Source organism: Dermacentor andersoni, chromosome 2 (genome assembly GCF_023375885.2).
Source record: "Dermacentor andersoni chromosome 2, qqDerAnde1_hic_scaffold, whole genome shotgun sequence".
Taxonomy (NCBI): domain Eukaryota; kingdom Metazoa; phylum Arthropoda; class Arachnida; order Ixodida; family Ixodidae; genus Dermacentor; species Dermacentor andersoni.
This window is the reverse complement of record NC_092815.1, coordinates 24,840,197-24,855,518: the sequence shown is the minus strand read 5'-3', so window position 1 is coordinate 24,855,518 and position 15,322 is coordinate 24,840,197. Positions and strand designations below refer to the sequence as shown.

The following is a 15,322-nucleotide window of genomic DNA, read 5'->3' as shown; positions in this document are numbered from 1 at the left end:
AAGAGCAGATGGAAGCAATCATGTATCGTAAACTTAGCCGTATCCATTAAAATTCGGTGATGCCGACTTTCTCTAGTCAGCACGTAGTCAGATGCCTTGAGCCTCGAAAAATTGGCGGCTTTCATCGATTGCGTTGTACGCTGCGCCAAAAAATGCCTTCTGCCGCTGTATACTAACAGTAACCTGGAACTACGTTCTAATTTGAAAAAGCATAATGTAGTGTTCAGGACTATTCGGCACTTTTGATAGTGCGCAGTAATGCGGAAGAAAGACAGAGAGTCATTTCTGTTCATTTATAAAAATCAAAGCAACCTTTAATATATATATATATATATATATATATATATATATATATATATATATATATATATATACAGCACACGGGAATGAACGGCTGAAACAGTCCCGTGTTGTGAGGCTCACGGTTTGGTCGTCACGGCACTGTGCCTTCACTCGTGCTCGAGCTGGCTGCGACGACGACACGCTCAGGCCCCGTTCAACATGGTTCTCGGGCTCGGCACGCTCAGGAGCCGCAGCGGCAGCAGCCAGCGGACGCCTTGTTCCGCGCGGCCTCGGTGTCCGGCTCGGACGCCGCTCGCGACCGACGTGCGGCGGTCGAACGTGAAAACCCCGTCTAGCACAGCAACATCTGTGCCAGACTGGAACGATGCTCGGCACAGCTCGCGTCTCGAGCACTGGCAGCAGGAGACCTGGGATGGTAATCTGCAAGAGTCCACCTAGTGCAGTGTCCATTTGGGCCACTGCTGATTGGCTGGGGCCGCTCGTCTCCTCCTCGCTCGTGCAGCTGCATCCAATCAGCCATGGCCAAAATGGACAGCCCACTAGGTGGATTTTCACAGAATACCACCCCTGGTTCCTCGGACGTCCTCGTCCACGCTCGGATCCGCGATCCTCCGCACCTTGCCACGAACGCCTCGCCTGGAAGGAACTCTCGCCTCGTTCACCCCAGGAGCTCGGAACTGCTGCCCGCGTGGTTCGAACACTGCGAAATAGCGCCTCCTCGCTGTATAAGGATGGTTGGCTGCTGACACCCAAATGGCAGTCAGTACACGGGGAAGGAGGTAGAGGCGAGAAAGGCTAGTGGAAGTGAAAAGGAGACAAAAGTGAGGAAGCTGGGGACACTTGCTAGTTACTAGAAGATGCTCTCGAGCACGATTAAAGATAGGGACAAATGCACCCTTTATACTCACGGTCATTATTTGTAAAAATTTGCTGCTCATATCCACAAAACTAAAGCTTCGACATGCTCGTCCGCTGTGTATCTTGAGTCTGTCACGCTTTCTTGTCGAACCATCGAAGCTTCCATATGCCTCACAAGTGGCCTCCACTTTGGCTGAGGCAGGTGCCTGGCCCCTGACATTACTCTTCCTGCAACAGGGGCTGCGACACATTGATCGTCTACACCATGCCACAGATGGTCAAGCACTCCTGACCCGCCTACGCGCCCGGCCAGGACGGCTGTGGGCCTCCCATCTACATGGGCCTCCCATCCACAGCCGTCCCATCACACGTGGGACGGCTGTGTGGCCCCTATAAGGAAGCATAGGGGACACGCCTGCAAACGCTGTACAGCCTCGCCCACCACATGGGCCACCAATCCCTATCTCGACGGAGCTGCCAGGTGTCTCGAAAAACCGTTCCCCAACATGTGCCCTACAGCAGACGGCAGCCTCTCTCCTCCAAGAGACTTGGGGACCACCTTCACATCTTTATCGATGGATCCGTGATACCGGAGACGGGCTCAACCACAGCAGCCTGCGTTGCGCCGGCCCTACAATAGAGCAAGCTGTGCCGTCTCTCGGGACATGCAAGCTCTACCGCAGCCGAGCTAGCAGGACTCTACCTTGCTGTGGACATACTTGCAAAGGAGCTACCAGTGACTCCGGCAGCGATCTTCTGCGACTCCAAGGTGGCACTGCTCTGCCTGCAGAACCCGGACAGGGCTAGCCTTGGGGTTGCGCTGCTCTCTTCAAGACTGGCGGCCCTTCAGGACGCAGGATGTTCACTATCCATGCATTGGCTACCGGCACACGTGGGGATCCCGGGCAATGAAGAGGCGGACACTCTTGCGAAAAGTGCCCACCACTCGAGCGTCCCCCTCAGCCCTGCTGCAACGGCCGCAGACTTCTCGAGACACAGGCTGCGCCGGCACATCATCGCCTGCCACCCGGACAAACGGGTATCCCTGGGCCGGCCTCCACGGCCTCTTCCACAGCACGGCCTCCAACGAAGGGCTGCCTTGTTGCTGCTCCGACTGCGAGTTGGCTGCTACTGGACGGCAGCCCGCCGGCACCGCCTTGGGAAAGCCAGCTCACGAGCCTGTGCCTCCTGTGGTGAACCAGAGACTCTGGAGCACCTCCTGCTGGCTAGCCCAGCTCGCCTGGGGCTCCCATGTTCACGACAGGAAGATATCCTCTTCCCCTGTCGTAATCAGCTACCAGCCTTCCTAAGTGTCGTCGAGTACCTCGACTCGTCGGGGCTCTCGGCGAGACTATAGGAGATTTCTACAAAGACGGATGGCCTAACGGCCATCCCACCACCTCGGGCTTCCTGATTCGCCACTACTTCGCTTCTACTGGGCCACCTCCTAAACGGTCTACCTCCAGCCTACTCCTCCGGTCGAACCCACTGGGCCCTCCTTGCCGGGCTGCTCTGATGCTGCTATGACGACCTTCTACCTTTCTCCCTACTACCTTCTCTCTCTTTTATTCCCATCACCCCACCCTGCTGGCGCTGAGCCGTGCTCCCGCACGGGTTGCAGAAAATAGTGTTAGCCTTTCCTCCTTCCCCACAAGAACCACTTCTCTCTCTGTTTGTAGTGCACAATAACCGGCATATTGCCCATGGACACATGGCAACAGCAGCCAGGCCTTCGACGGAGGAGGAACTGCAATGCGTCAGGCTGTCTTATATTGAGTTGCTTCTCTTATGGCCGGTGGCGAAGCCAAAGCCCGATTTGTTTTGTGCGGCGCCCCACGAATACGAAGCGCACCCGAAGCAGTCCCACACGCTGCCGCAGCGACAGATTCCAAGCTCCGAGCGGTTAAACAGAGTCGCTGCGGGCAACGCGGGGTCGGAAAGGTGCCGCGGGTAGGTGAGCCGCGTGTCCTTATACTGGCCAGCGAGCTTCGCTAGGCGTGAAATGTTAAGCAACGACCGCAACTTCACGGGTGTATTCGCTGCCATCGACCCCGAAGTTGCTTGGAACCCACTGCAGGCGAGCGGCAGCCCACTTGAGTACACCCACTTTGTAATGAAAAGTATCTTGCTCTCAAAGAACACGAGGGCGCGCAATGCACACTACACTAGTCAGTTTTTTTATAAAATAAGCGTTTCACTACTTCATGATAACTTTTCATTTCTGTCTGGCCCAAATTCACTTGAGAGACATACCCACCTAAAGTGAATTGTGTATATGATAAAATCCGCCATCAAACTTGTGGTGAAAATGAACTGTCGGTCCGCTTAGATTTATTACAAAACGCCGTTTCACGCCGATGTGCTTTATTGCCAGACAGACTCTTTGTGTGTTTTTTATATCATCTTATGTTATCATCCTTTGCTCATTAGACGAGCTAGTTACTGTGTAGAAGCCGGCGACACAACAGCTGCCAACAGTTCCAACATCATCACAATAAATTACTCAGTCACACAAAAGTAATTAGACTGGCAATGCATTTCGTCGCAAAGTTGTAAAAGTAATTTTTTTGAAACTGATGTCATTCTGAGAGTCCATTCCAAGTACATCCGCCTTGCGAACTCCCAGGCTGCAATTTCTAAGTTGCAATAAGTGTCATAAGGTAATTAGCTAAACACATAAGTAGCGGTTTTTTTTTCATTCTTCGCTTCTGCATTTCAATTTCTCTTGCAAACAATGTCGGCCTCTTCGAATAGACCAGTCTAAGGACTATAGGATTGTGCTATCTACCAAAGGCATTTTCTTATATCGTTTAATATGGTCGCAGAAACACCTGGTGTACTAGAGACTCTTTGTGGAAGAGTTTTCGAGCATCATCGAGCGTATGATTGAACTCTAATATCAGACGCTGAGTTTAACTCAGAAACACTGCAAATCAAAGAAATGCAAAATAAAAAGAAATGATGTGGTGATAGTAACAGCGCTACACGCATAAACCTTTAACCTGCAATACTATTCAGAGAAATGGGCTAGAACTCCCATCATAGAAACGCAGAGACATCAACGCTTAAAATAAACGGTACAGATAACGAGCCGATTCTACGTCAGCGCTTCATCTGTGTCCTGGGATTTCACAGGCAACAGCGCGCCAGTTGCACGAAGTCGATAAAGCGCTGAATACAGCAAATTCATTGGACGCCGCACATCATGACGTGAGTTAATCAGCTTAAAACTGGAATGAAAGAGCAAGATAGTGCATGAAAATTTAGGAAGCTAGCGTTTATTATCTTGTAATGTACGCTTTTCATAACATGGCCTTCACGCTTACGCCCTTTGGGAAGCTGGAGGCCATACTGAGGAAGTGCCAGCAGGTAGAAGCAACGCCTCCTAGATAGAGAGTAAGTCGTGGTTAATTTGACATCACCCCCCCCCCCTTTTTTTTTGTTTTTTACACCGGGCTTGGCAATGAAGATTGTCGTCCAAGTCGCACGACGTCATGAAGCAGAGTGCGCATGCGTTGTGCTATCTTGGTGCTGTTAGTAGAAGTGGGTGTTGTCGCACTTGCACGAATTCCACTCAATTCTACGGATCACTGCCCTCACAGTTCCCTGTCTATGAGAGGCGGGGCCAAATGGCACAAGAAACTGGCGCGTGCGTGTGTGCGTGCGTGCGTGTGTGCGTGTCCTGGCCCGCAATCGTAATATCGAATTTAAGCAAATCCTGACGCTTTATTAGCGAAGGCATCCGGTAATGGCAAAGAGCACTTATGAACTAAAAGCTTTGTGAATTCGGCCCCTACTTGTACACTATCACTATTTCCTAGTCGCCATTTTTATCAGGCAATATCATGCGAACTTCTTTTTAAGTTTTCTCCTTAAATCCACATTCGCATGTGTTCCCTCACATGGCGTAAGGAACGACAATCAAAACCACGATGATCATATCGTGGTTCTGGCACTTAAATCCCCAGAATCAATTGTGTTTCTTATGTAAGTGTCCACTGCCATTGGGCACCGGCGCCATGATTGCAACGGGCCTACCGATCGATACCGATAGCAGAGGGCACCCAAACACAAGCCAATTAGGAAATGCATTTACTGAAGTGAAGCCTTGCCAGTACACACACACTGATGGGTGTTGAAGCTTGATGGTCGTAAGGCGAAGTCAATGGAGCAGGAAATACTACGCGAAAACAGCGAATTGATAACAACTATTCCACACCAGGAGCGATGAACGGCGTACTATACATGCGGTGCATAAGCTCTCACCGCAGTAACCGTTACGCTGCGCCTTTACTGCCTCTGCGCTATCGTTGTTCGCACTTTGTTTATACATAAATGATTTGTATTTTCTATAGCTTGGTGTCTGCTTTTCTTTTGCCTAAGTTTGGTCACGACCTCGCCTGGCACAGCGCACGTAGAGTTACGTTATTCGCGAAGACGTGGCGAATATTGGTGGCCATAAATAATTCCCTCGTGCGAGGCACACGTGGCAGCTCCCCTTCGTGACATGGCTCGCAATGAGGAAGCGGATCGAAGGTGCGCTCGGCTCAGTGACGCTTGCCAGACACGGAGCCGCCACCGAGGCGCGCGCGCGGAAGGTCCTATAGGCCTGTCTATACCGGCATCTTCCCTGCCGAGCAGCCATTTTGCTGGATTTTTCATCAGCATACGTTAGTGCAAGCTGCTGCTAGTCATGAGTCTCTAACATATACGTGGTTGGTTTATGCAGTGATATTGTCGTTGATATTCCCGGAATTTCATGAAATCAGCTTTCTTTCTATATTTACACAAGCTGCAGCGTTGCCATATTTGTTCACGATATAGTAGCGCTAAACGCGGCCACTGGCGAGCCAAAAAGAGCCAATTTCTGTGCTTTAAGGAAGGTTCAGGGTTTCCGTTATAAACTAATCTGAACACGTGCACAAAAAAAAAACAGAAAGAAAAGAAGAAAAATAATTAAATAAAGGTTACAGAAGCCCGTATGCCATTGATTACTTATGGTAAGGATAATCCAGATAGAAGCGCTACGTCGCTCGTATAGTCCGTTCTATCTTCGTCCATGTCGGTCGTTGCGCTGTTTTATAGCGAAGATATTTCCACTTGCCGAATTATATTTACATTTCATATTTCTATCTTCTAGGCTTCATAAGAACAAACATATCGAGGCCCAAGTTCAGGCAGCACCTTGTGAGTTGGGAAGCGTAAAGTAGAAGAGTGTGCAAGTAATACGTGAAACATAGCAGTACAGTGTTACGTAAATTTGCTTTGCTGCAAAAAAAAGTTGCATTACTCACAAAAAGCGTACCGATGTACCACTGCTTCCAGTGTGACTGGACACAAAGACTGGTTTTATTACGTCTGCATTCATTCAAAGCTACTGCAAAGGGGGAGAGAGAGATAGAGAGGAATGGCAGGTAGGCTAACCAGAGGCGAGTATCCGGTTCGCTACTCTGCACTGAGGTATGGGATATAGTGGTTGGAAAAAGGGCAAAAAGGGCAAAAAGTCGCGTCGATGATGCAAAATTATTGCTTTTTACTGAGGCTGGTCGTCCGACTGGTTCAGCATCACGGCAAGCGATTGTCTCAGCATACAGTACTGCGCGCACTGGCATAGAACATGACGAATTGCTTCCGCGCCGCCATAGTCGCCACATGCTGCGGTGTCCGCGATCCCTATGCGGAACGTGTAGGCATTGGTAAATGCGACGTCCAGTCATAGCCTACCCAAAAGAGTTGCGTCTCTTCGGGGAAGTCTTGGTGGAAGCCGAAGACTTAAGGTTAGATCCAGGGTGCATAAACGGGCGTGCATAAAATGTGGTTCATTCGACTCCGATATAGTGCAAATAGGCAAACATATAGCTATTACGAAGCCATATATATTTATTGCCTATATGTACTGATGGTGGTGGTCGTGGTGTTGCAGCAGGCGGGGTTAGCCTGGCATACATAGCCGGCAATTGTTCCGCCTGAGCCTCCTATGAGTGTCACTGTGTGCGCCATCAGGTGTCGAAGAGCCCCAGCAGTCTTCGTGCACTCTTCCTGATTGCTGCAGGCCCTCCGGGGAAAACGGCGTCTTCAAAAGTCCTGTGCGAAAGACCATTCTTTTGCAGGCTGTGTACCATCTCTTTTCTTTCTGTGTCAAACTGCAAGCATATCCAAATGAAATGTTTGATGTCGGCGATCTCACCACAGAAGGCACCGAACGGTGAATCGCATCGTCCAGTCTTGAATAGCCAAGCCGAGGTGTAGGCGGAGTGGGTTCGGATGCGGTACAACAGCGTTGCTTCTTCCCGAGTAAGTCCATGGGTCACACAGATCGGGTTTGGAGTCTCGTGGATCGCGCTAAAGTGAATGCGCATTGCTTTCTGAGGATTCTGAATAATCTGTGGCGCTCTTACTTTTGGGACACATGTCAGTATCCGGCGTACAAAAGCGTCAGCTTTTCATTTCCTTCAGTGCCTACGTGGAATGAGATCCACTGAAATTTTACGTTAAATCCCGTGCACATTAAAACTTTGATCAGTGCTAGAGATTGCCTTGTAAACTTGTCTCGAGGTAGGCCACGGTGTACTCGTTGTAACGATGATTTTGAGGTCGTCAGCACCACGACGTCACGTGTGGAATAAGTGCGTAGTTTTCGCAAGGCCTCAGTAATGGCACCACTTTCTACTGTTGTAGATGACACTACGCCATCCAGGCGGCCAGACCATGACACATCAAGGGAGGGTATGCAGAGCTGCGCATCTGTCTGTCTGTGTACATTTGTAGGTGGCTTTGAAACGCTGTGCTCAATGGGTATAGCACAAGCAATTTCGTTTCTGCAGTTAAAATGGTGCGTTTCACCGACAGGTGGGGTACACTGAGGCTAACGTAACATCCGAAAATGAACATGGCGGGTCGAGGCGAGTCCGTTTAGGCCACTCCAATCCTTAAGATGGAAAAGTGTTCAGCGCGGCATGGAAGTGGGAGCGAGTTCTTCCTCTTAGGCGCCGGAAAAGCACCGAGCCGGCGGGGGACTCGCCCAGTCTTAAAAGCTGCATCATCAAGGCCTGAAATGCCAAAAGGCGGAGTGGAAGAGACTCCGCTTCATTATTAACTATCTTGTTTGTTCGCCTGAGGAACTCCCATCGGCAAGCAAAGTCCCTTTCTGTGAAGTGCCTCCAAGCGCTCGAATTGGTTCGGTGATGGTGAAATCAGCCGCATCTGATAAAGAATGCGGCTTGTTATCAGTGCAACGTTCAGTTCAAGCACAGACGTAGAATTGTTTCCCCAATGTACCCCTGCCATGCGACGAAGTGCGTTGACTTTTTGCGCTGATGCAGCCACAACACTTTCAACTACACGTTGCCATAGTAGCTTGCTGTCGATGGTAACGCGCAGGAACCGAACACTAGTTGCATGGCGAATTAGATGGCCTCTAATATTCAGCGACGGGCGAGTTGACTTGCCCCTGCCTCCTGGGAAAAGCATGAAGGCAGATTTTTCCGCTGGTAAAAATAGTCCAAGCATAGATAAGGGACGATCGACAACGGACATTGCAACCTAGGCTATCCGGCCCAAACGTATGTGCTGGTACCCCGAGATCCAAATGCAGATGTCACCTGCGTAGATGGACACATATAACAGCCGTCCAGTCTACCTTCAGTGTGTCTGGAAGGGTGGCCCCGGCAACGTTAAAAAGCAAGGGAAACAGGACAGTTCCTTGTGGGACGCCGAGGGAAGTGCGTGACTTTTCCCTCATTATATTTTCGAGCTTAACCTGAGCATGCCGCTCACTAAGAAATTCATGGACGAATCGAAGAGCATTTCCAGAGGCACCCAGGGCTTGGAATCCGTTGATGATGCCAGTATGAATCACACAGTCATATGCTTTGGCAACGTACATAAAGAAGGCGAGTGTCGAAATGCCGTCGACGCGAAGGTGCTCGATGTGGCTTAGTAAGTCCAAGACACTGTCCTTAGCACTCGACCGTGGGCGAAATCCGGTCATACACGATGGCAGTCTATTTCATTGCTCAATATATCAAGTTAACCTTGTACATATTAGTATTCCATAAACTTTGATACCGATGATGATAGCGATACTGGCCGATATGAGGCAAGGTGCGCAGGATCCATTCCAGACTTGGGCACTGGCGCCACCCATGCTCTCTTCCACGTTTCTGGGATCTCTCCTGTGCGCCACAGGCGACTAAATATGCCCAGAAGGGCTCGCCTTCGCTAGTATGGTAGATTTGTCAGAATTTGATTGCTGGTCGAATCGGGACCCACATCACAGCGTCTTTTTAATATGGTAAGCGCCAAATCCAACTCACGAAAGGTGAATGGTGTATCCATCCCATGGAGTGATTGAGATTACAGAGGGTTCGCCATTCCTGCTGATCTGCCAGCTTTGTATACATCAGCAAAATCTTTTGCGAGGGTTGGTAAACCTTTCTTTGCTTTAAAGAAAGTACTTTGAGTGGCTTGTGTGGGCGAATCTTTCAGAATAGGCTATTGAGTACTCCCCATATTCTTGTCATGGGAGTAAACGCCGATAAGCTCTCACAGAAAGCAGCCGACTGAACTCGTCTTCACTTTTTTGTGTGATGACGGTTGATAGCATTTATTCTATTATATTCAGTTTTCGCAAAGGGATTTCCCATTTTTTCTCACTAGTTTCCGGGTCCGCTCTCCTACGCCCTGCGCAGAGATTCTTTAGTTTCAAGTCAGGAGCAAGGAAATGATATAGCACTTTCAAGACTGAAGTAGCCACTCTCTTGCTCCGCAACATATCTGCGAACAGCTCACCAGGGGATTTATCCAACGCTTCTCTGTATGTACCCCCATGTGTCACACTACAGAATTCTCGACCAGCAGTCAGAAATCCGATTATGTTTGTGAAGATAGCGAAATTGTGGCTGCTCATCCTGTCTGGGGCCGTTGTCGATGATACCAAAATGTCTGTAGAGTGTAACACGAGGTCTATTGCAGTCCATGAATCTGGTGGCCTGAAGAAAGTCGATTTGCCAACGTTCGCCACACATAGGTTAGCAGCATTCGCGGCAGCGACAAGTTCTTTGGCGTGCGAATCTACAATCTTATCTCCCCAAAACGATTGATGTGCGTTAAAGTCCCCAAAGAATATTGTAGGCGAGGGGCAACAAATTCAAAGGTCCTTTAAGAACGCCTCCATGGACACCTTGCTTCGTGGACTTACATACACCAGCACCACTGAGTTTTCGGTTTCCTAGGCACACTTGCACCGCGGCGACTTCCAAGGAGGTAGAACACAGGCCTTGCACTGGTAAGAGAACGTGAGGTATTTTTAACCTGATGTCTATCATTGCACTTCCATTTGCCAATCACGGTATACTCGGATTGCCGTGTCTGATGTAGCCTGGGATCGTCCTTCCGTTTGGGAGACCAGCCTCCGAGAGGGCTGGCGCTCTTTGGCCACACCTGGCCCTTGCGCCATTAAACACCAAACATCATCATCATCCGAGAGGGCTAGAATTGGTATAGGCATGTCTCGAAGGAAAAGACTACATTCGCACAGATGCAGTAGAATACCGGCGCTGTTCCATTGCATCATTAAGGGCACCTTTGAACGGCGGAATGAGGCAGGTGGGCGAGAAATTTCTATTATGCTACTAAGGGTACGCGGAAGTAGGGCAGATTATTACTGACTCAGGAGCCATCACTGCTTTCAGCATATCGTTCGTTGAACTCGCAGGCATTTTCGCGGCGTGTGAGCGTAGTGCTGCAAAGAAAGCGCCTATCACATTTTGGCAGTTTTCATGCCGAGTGCTTCCAAATGGTACTTGAGGTCGGTTCACGGCGGCTGCATAGGTGCGCTTTTCGGACTCTTTTGGAGTATGTTCTCCAGCAGCGTTGACCAGTTGTGTTGGTTCAATATTTTTTGACGGTGTGACACGGGGGAAATTAGATGCGTAATTTGTTTCCAAAGCACTTAGTTGTGGCGCGCTAGACGTCTTGTTCGATGGTGCACTTGTATGTTTTCGAACTAAGACAAACTTCTTATTTCTGCGCTGAGCAGGTGCCATTGCTGGACATCGGCCGTAGCTAGCTGAGTGATCGCTGCAGTTTGCACACATAAAATTGTCTTTATTTGCACACGTCTTAAAGTCACGAGGTCGTCCCCCACAGCGCTTGCATCTCTGCTGCTAACGACAGTACTTAGCTACATGCTACATATCCGAAGCGTTGGCACTTAAAACAGCGTGGTGGTGTCTCCACGTAGTACTTAGAGCAAGTACTGAAAAGTACTGCATGACGCAATTAGTATATTATAAGAGTTCTCTCGAAACGCAGTGTCTGATTAGTCGTTTAACATGACAAATATTTGCTTCAATTTCTGGATTTGATATCTTCTATCCCGTATGCATGAGTATTTTACGACCGAAGCAATAATTTGTGCTTTGTACAGCATGTTGTGCTCTTATCATTTCGTCCTATGTAGTGCGTTAGGATTTCAGATAAGGCTAAATAAAATTATAGCAAATTTCTTGGTTAAAAATATCTTCGTCAGCGTACGCTCTTCAGATCGCAGATCGCTGCAAAGACACACTATCTCGTTCGCATAGGCCGCAATATTCATTTCATACCCACTCATGTGCTAGACTGTCTGCCATTGTAGCACTGCCTTTATAGGTTCAAGGACGGTAAATGTACAAGTATATCTCAGCACGTCCATTTGTTCTTCGTCGAACCTATAGAAGTTTTGGAAAAAGAAAGTCTCACATGCGCCTCGTAAGTACGATGCAATCAGCACATTGTCCGCGCGCGCATATTATCGCACCAGCACACGACAGTTTCGCACAGCACACACACATGCTGAAAGTCAGCAGTCTCTGGGCAAATGTGCAATCTGTGTGACAACATGCAGAAATTGCAAGCCTAGCCCAGATTTGAGTTCAGTAAACCGAATGATTATTGGTCAATCATAATTTCAGCTGTCGGCCCACCGAAGTAACCACATTCGACTGGCGCCAGACTTCTCGCAATCCGAAATTCGCAATGTCTTTCCCGCTCGATTTTCATCGCTTCAACCTGCGAGCTACATGCTTTGCTTTTGGCCTGTGCCTTTCACTGCTTGTGTTGAGTTTCAGTCGGGGTTCTCCAGAGCTTGCGCCTTGATTCAACCGCAGCTGCCGGAAACTGATCACTTTGGCAGCCTTACGTTGCACAATCTTTCGCGCCCGCTGTGGTGACGCAACCTCGATTCGTCGCCCCCGCGTGTCCTTGCGCGGTCCGATCACCTCGCTGCTGGCAGGGGGCTTCTGCGTTTCTTTGCCATCCTACGAACGATTCGTTCAGCCAGTGTCATGTCCAGAGTGCGACGTGACCATTAAAGTGGGAAAAAAGAAATTGGTGCCGCATGACTGCACAAACATTCCCATTTTCTGCTGGAATTTTTCTTCAGGAACTCTAATTTTTTTATTTTGTTGCCCACAGCGCCAACATGGTAACACAGGGGGAGGGGGGGGGGCTGATACAAAATTACAAAACATAGTAGCAGATGTAAGTAGTACAAGCAATATAAAATATGTCACCCGCAAAAGTGTAGATTGGCACGGCATAAAAAAATAAAAAGACAAAAAAGGAAAGGAATGTTCAGCAGGAAGCGCGAATAAATATCAGGAATTCGGCAACAAACGTCAAGGTAATCCTGACAACCTCTTACGCAAGAAAAGCAAGAAAATTGTTGAGAACACGTCCGGTCATACGAAACGAAAGCCTCCGCACGCATACATACAAACCCTGAAAAAGAAAGATGAAAACACTGGCATATTTCAATGGGATGGAGGACAGCCATTAAAGGTGTACATCAACATGAAGGCATGTATAGCACACCATATTTTGTGACAATGCGTTGCCTGCATTCCCAAAAAGAAAAAAAAAATGTGTCAGGGCATTCAGTGGCCACAGTGGTGCAAGGCAGTCGATTCCAGTGACAAATTATTTTGGAAAGAAAGCGCTACTGAAGGCAGCAGTCCTACATTTATATTCCCTTATCTTAGTACAATGGTCAACGTGTGAGGAAATATAGTGGGGCGCAGTTAACATAATATTAACGTGAAATATCGATGTCTGTGTAACATACCCCGTTCAACAGCTTTAAACTAAGCGCTGTTCTGCGGCGGCTCTCTAGTGTCTGTCAACCCAACACTAACCTCGCGTTAGGGGTATTGAAATTCACGTCTTTAGTAAACATGACTAAAACGTTACTTGCTGCCATGGACTGTACTTTCTTAAGCTTATCTTTGTCTAACCGTGGTTGGAGGGTCCCACATGGTACAAGCGTAATCCAGGATCGATCTCATGTTCCGTTTATATAAACGTTCTCTTGAACTCTGAGAAAGTCAGCACATGTTTTGTCCTAGAAAAGCTAAAGATTTACATGCTTCAGCAACAATATGTAGTCGATGTGTCGATGCCAGGATAGAGAGTATGTACGAGGTAATTAAGAAAGAAGGCCGTTTGCTTCTAAGAAATATATGTATTCCTTAACAAAAGTTTTTATTCTAGTGTTTAGTTTAGTACAAACCTACTTCACTTTTCCACATAGTCACAGCTAAATTCTAAGAACTTTTGGTACCCCTGCATCAGTTTCTTTAGTACCTCCGCATAGAAGTTCGCCACCTGGGAATCGAACCAAAGGAGAACTGCGGTCTTAAGTTTCTCGTCATCTGGTGCAAGGTCAGGACTGTAGTGTGGGTGAGCAAAATGTTGCCAAATAAAATCTTGAATCTTCTCCTTGGTTGGGGCAGCGGTGGAAGCACGTACATTGTTATGGAGGGAGACAACTACATACGACAGTTTCCCGCACCGTCGATTTTTGATCAAACGTCTCAATTTAGTGAGCGTTTCGCAGTACACATCAGCTGTAACTGTGGTGCCGAGTTTCACGAAATCAGACAAAAGAACGCCCTTTTCCTCCCAGAAAACACCAGCCATCATTCTCCTACTCGAGTAAGGAGATTGCTTGAACCACTGCATTAACTGTTGTTTTGTTTCTGCAGAGGCGTATGATATCCAAGGCTCATCGCATATAATAATGCGTGAAAACAACTCATCTCCGTCTTCTCGTTAGCGATCCAAAAACGCTTGACCACTTCACATTCTTTGCTGTTTGAATTGGTTGGTAAGCGTTTTTGGTACCCACCTTGCACACACTTTGGGATATCCGGGCTTTTGTGCTGCAATAATATAAATTGTAGTTCATCCAACAAGAGGAAATCTATCAACCATGCCACTAACTGTCTATTCACGTTATAATCACAATTCCCAGTCCACTTGAACAGTTCCATTGCTATAGATGCTGGGACTGCCACTCTGTTCATCGTGCACATTTGTGCGACTATTCTTGAAGCCTCGACACCATTTTCTGACCTTTCCTTCACTCATCACTGTAGGTCTATAAACTAGGCACTACATCCCATGAGTTTGAGAAGCTGATGATTCTTTTCAATGCACAAATTGAATTACAACACCCACTTCACAACCAGAAGGAGCAACCATTTTCGCATACATTGTCGTCTACATTCCCCGACAAGCAGATGACTACTTGGCCAAAACAATGACTTCATTACCTTCGCGAAGAGTTAACAGATGGCGCTGCATAATTAAAGCTTTAGTCTAAATAGTAAATATTTAAATATAAGCAAACGGCCCTTATTTTTTGAATAATCCTCGTATAATAGACGCCCAGATGCATGTATTTATCTAAGTGCAAAGACAATTTACCTTTTACGTTTAATTTCATGGATTTCTCATGTCGCGCCACATGGAGGTGCGATGCTAGTTGGACGCTCCCCATCACGCCAGCATTCTGAGACACCCAGGAGCTGCCAAGCCACTGTTCCTTCCGCTCAGCAGCATTTGTACTGCGTGCAGCTTCTCTCCAACATGCCCCACCTGCGTACAATATCCTTCCAAGAGTCCAAGCGCAGCGCTAAACCTTGTTATCATTGTCAGTGTTTTCCCCTTCGGCCAATTCGAAGCTGTGGCCCTATGGGATCTCAGACCCCGTGATGCATTTTCCAAAGAATGTCCCTTAATGCACAAAGAAACCCCTATAATGAAGCAGGTAGGGAGAGCCACTCGTCTTACCGAGAAGCAGTCGACGTTGTTAGAAAATAACGCCGCGGTCGCTTCC

General features: G+C 48.1%; 1 long non-coding RNA gene across 1 annotated transcript in view; it reads right to left on the bottom strand.

Annotated features, from left to right (window-relative positions):
- Positions 1 to 364: 364 nt before the first annotated feature.
- The window catches only part of LOC140215908 (uncharacterized), a 36,515-nt gene continuing 21,557 nt past the window's right edge, over positions 365 to 15,322 (bottom strand). Inside the window, exon 3 of the long non-coding RNA XR_011892502.1 lies at positions 365 to 1,003. This is a non-coding gene — a long non-coding RNA (uncharacterized lncRNA). The remainder of the gene's footprint in view (positions 1,004 to 15,322) is intronic.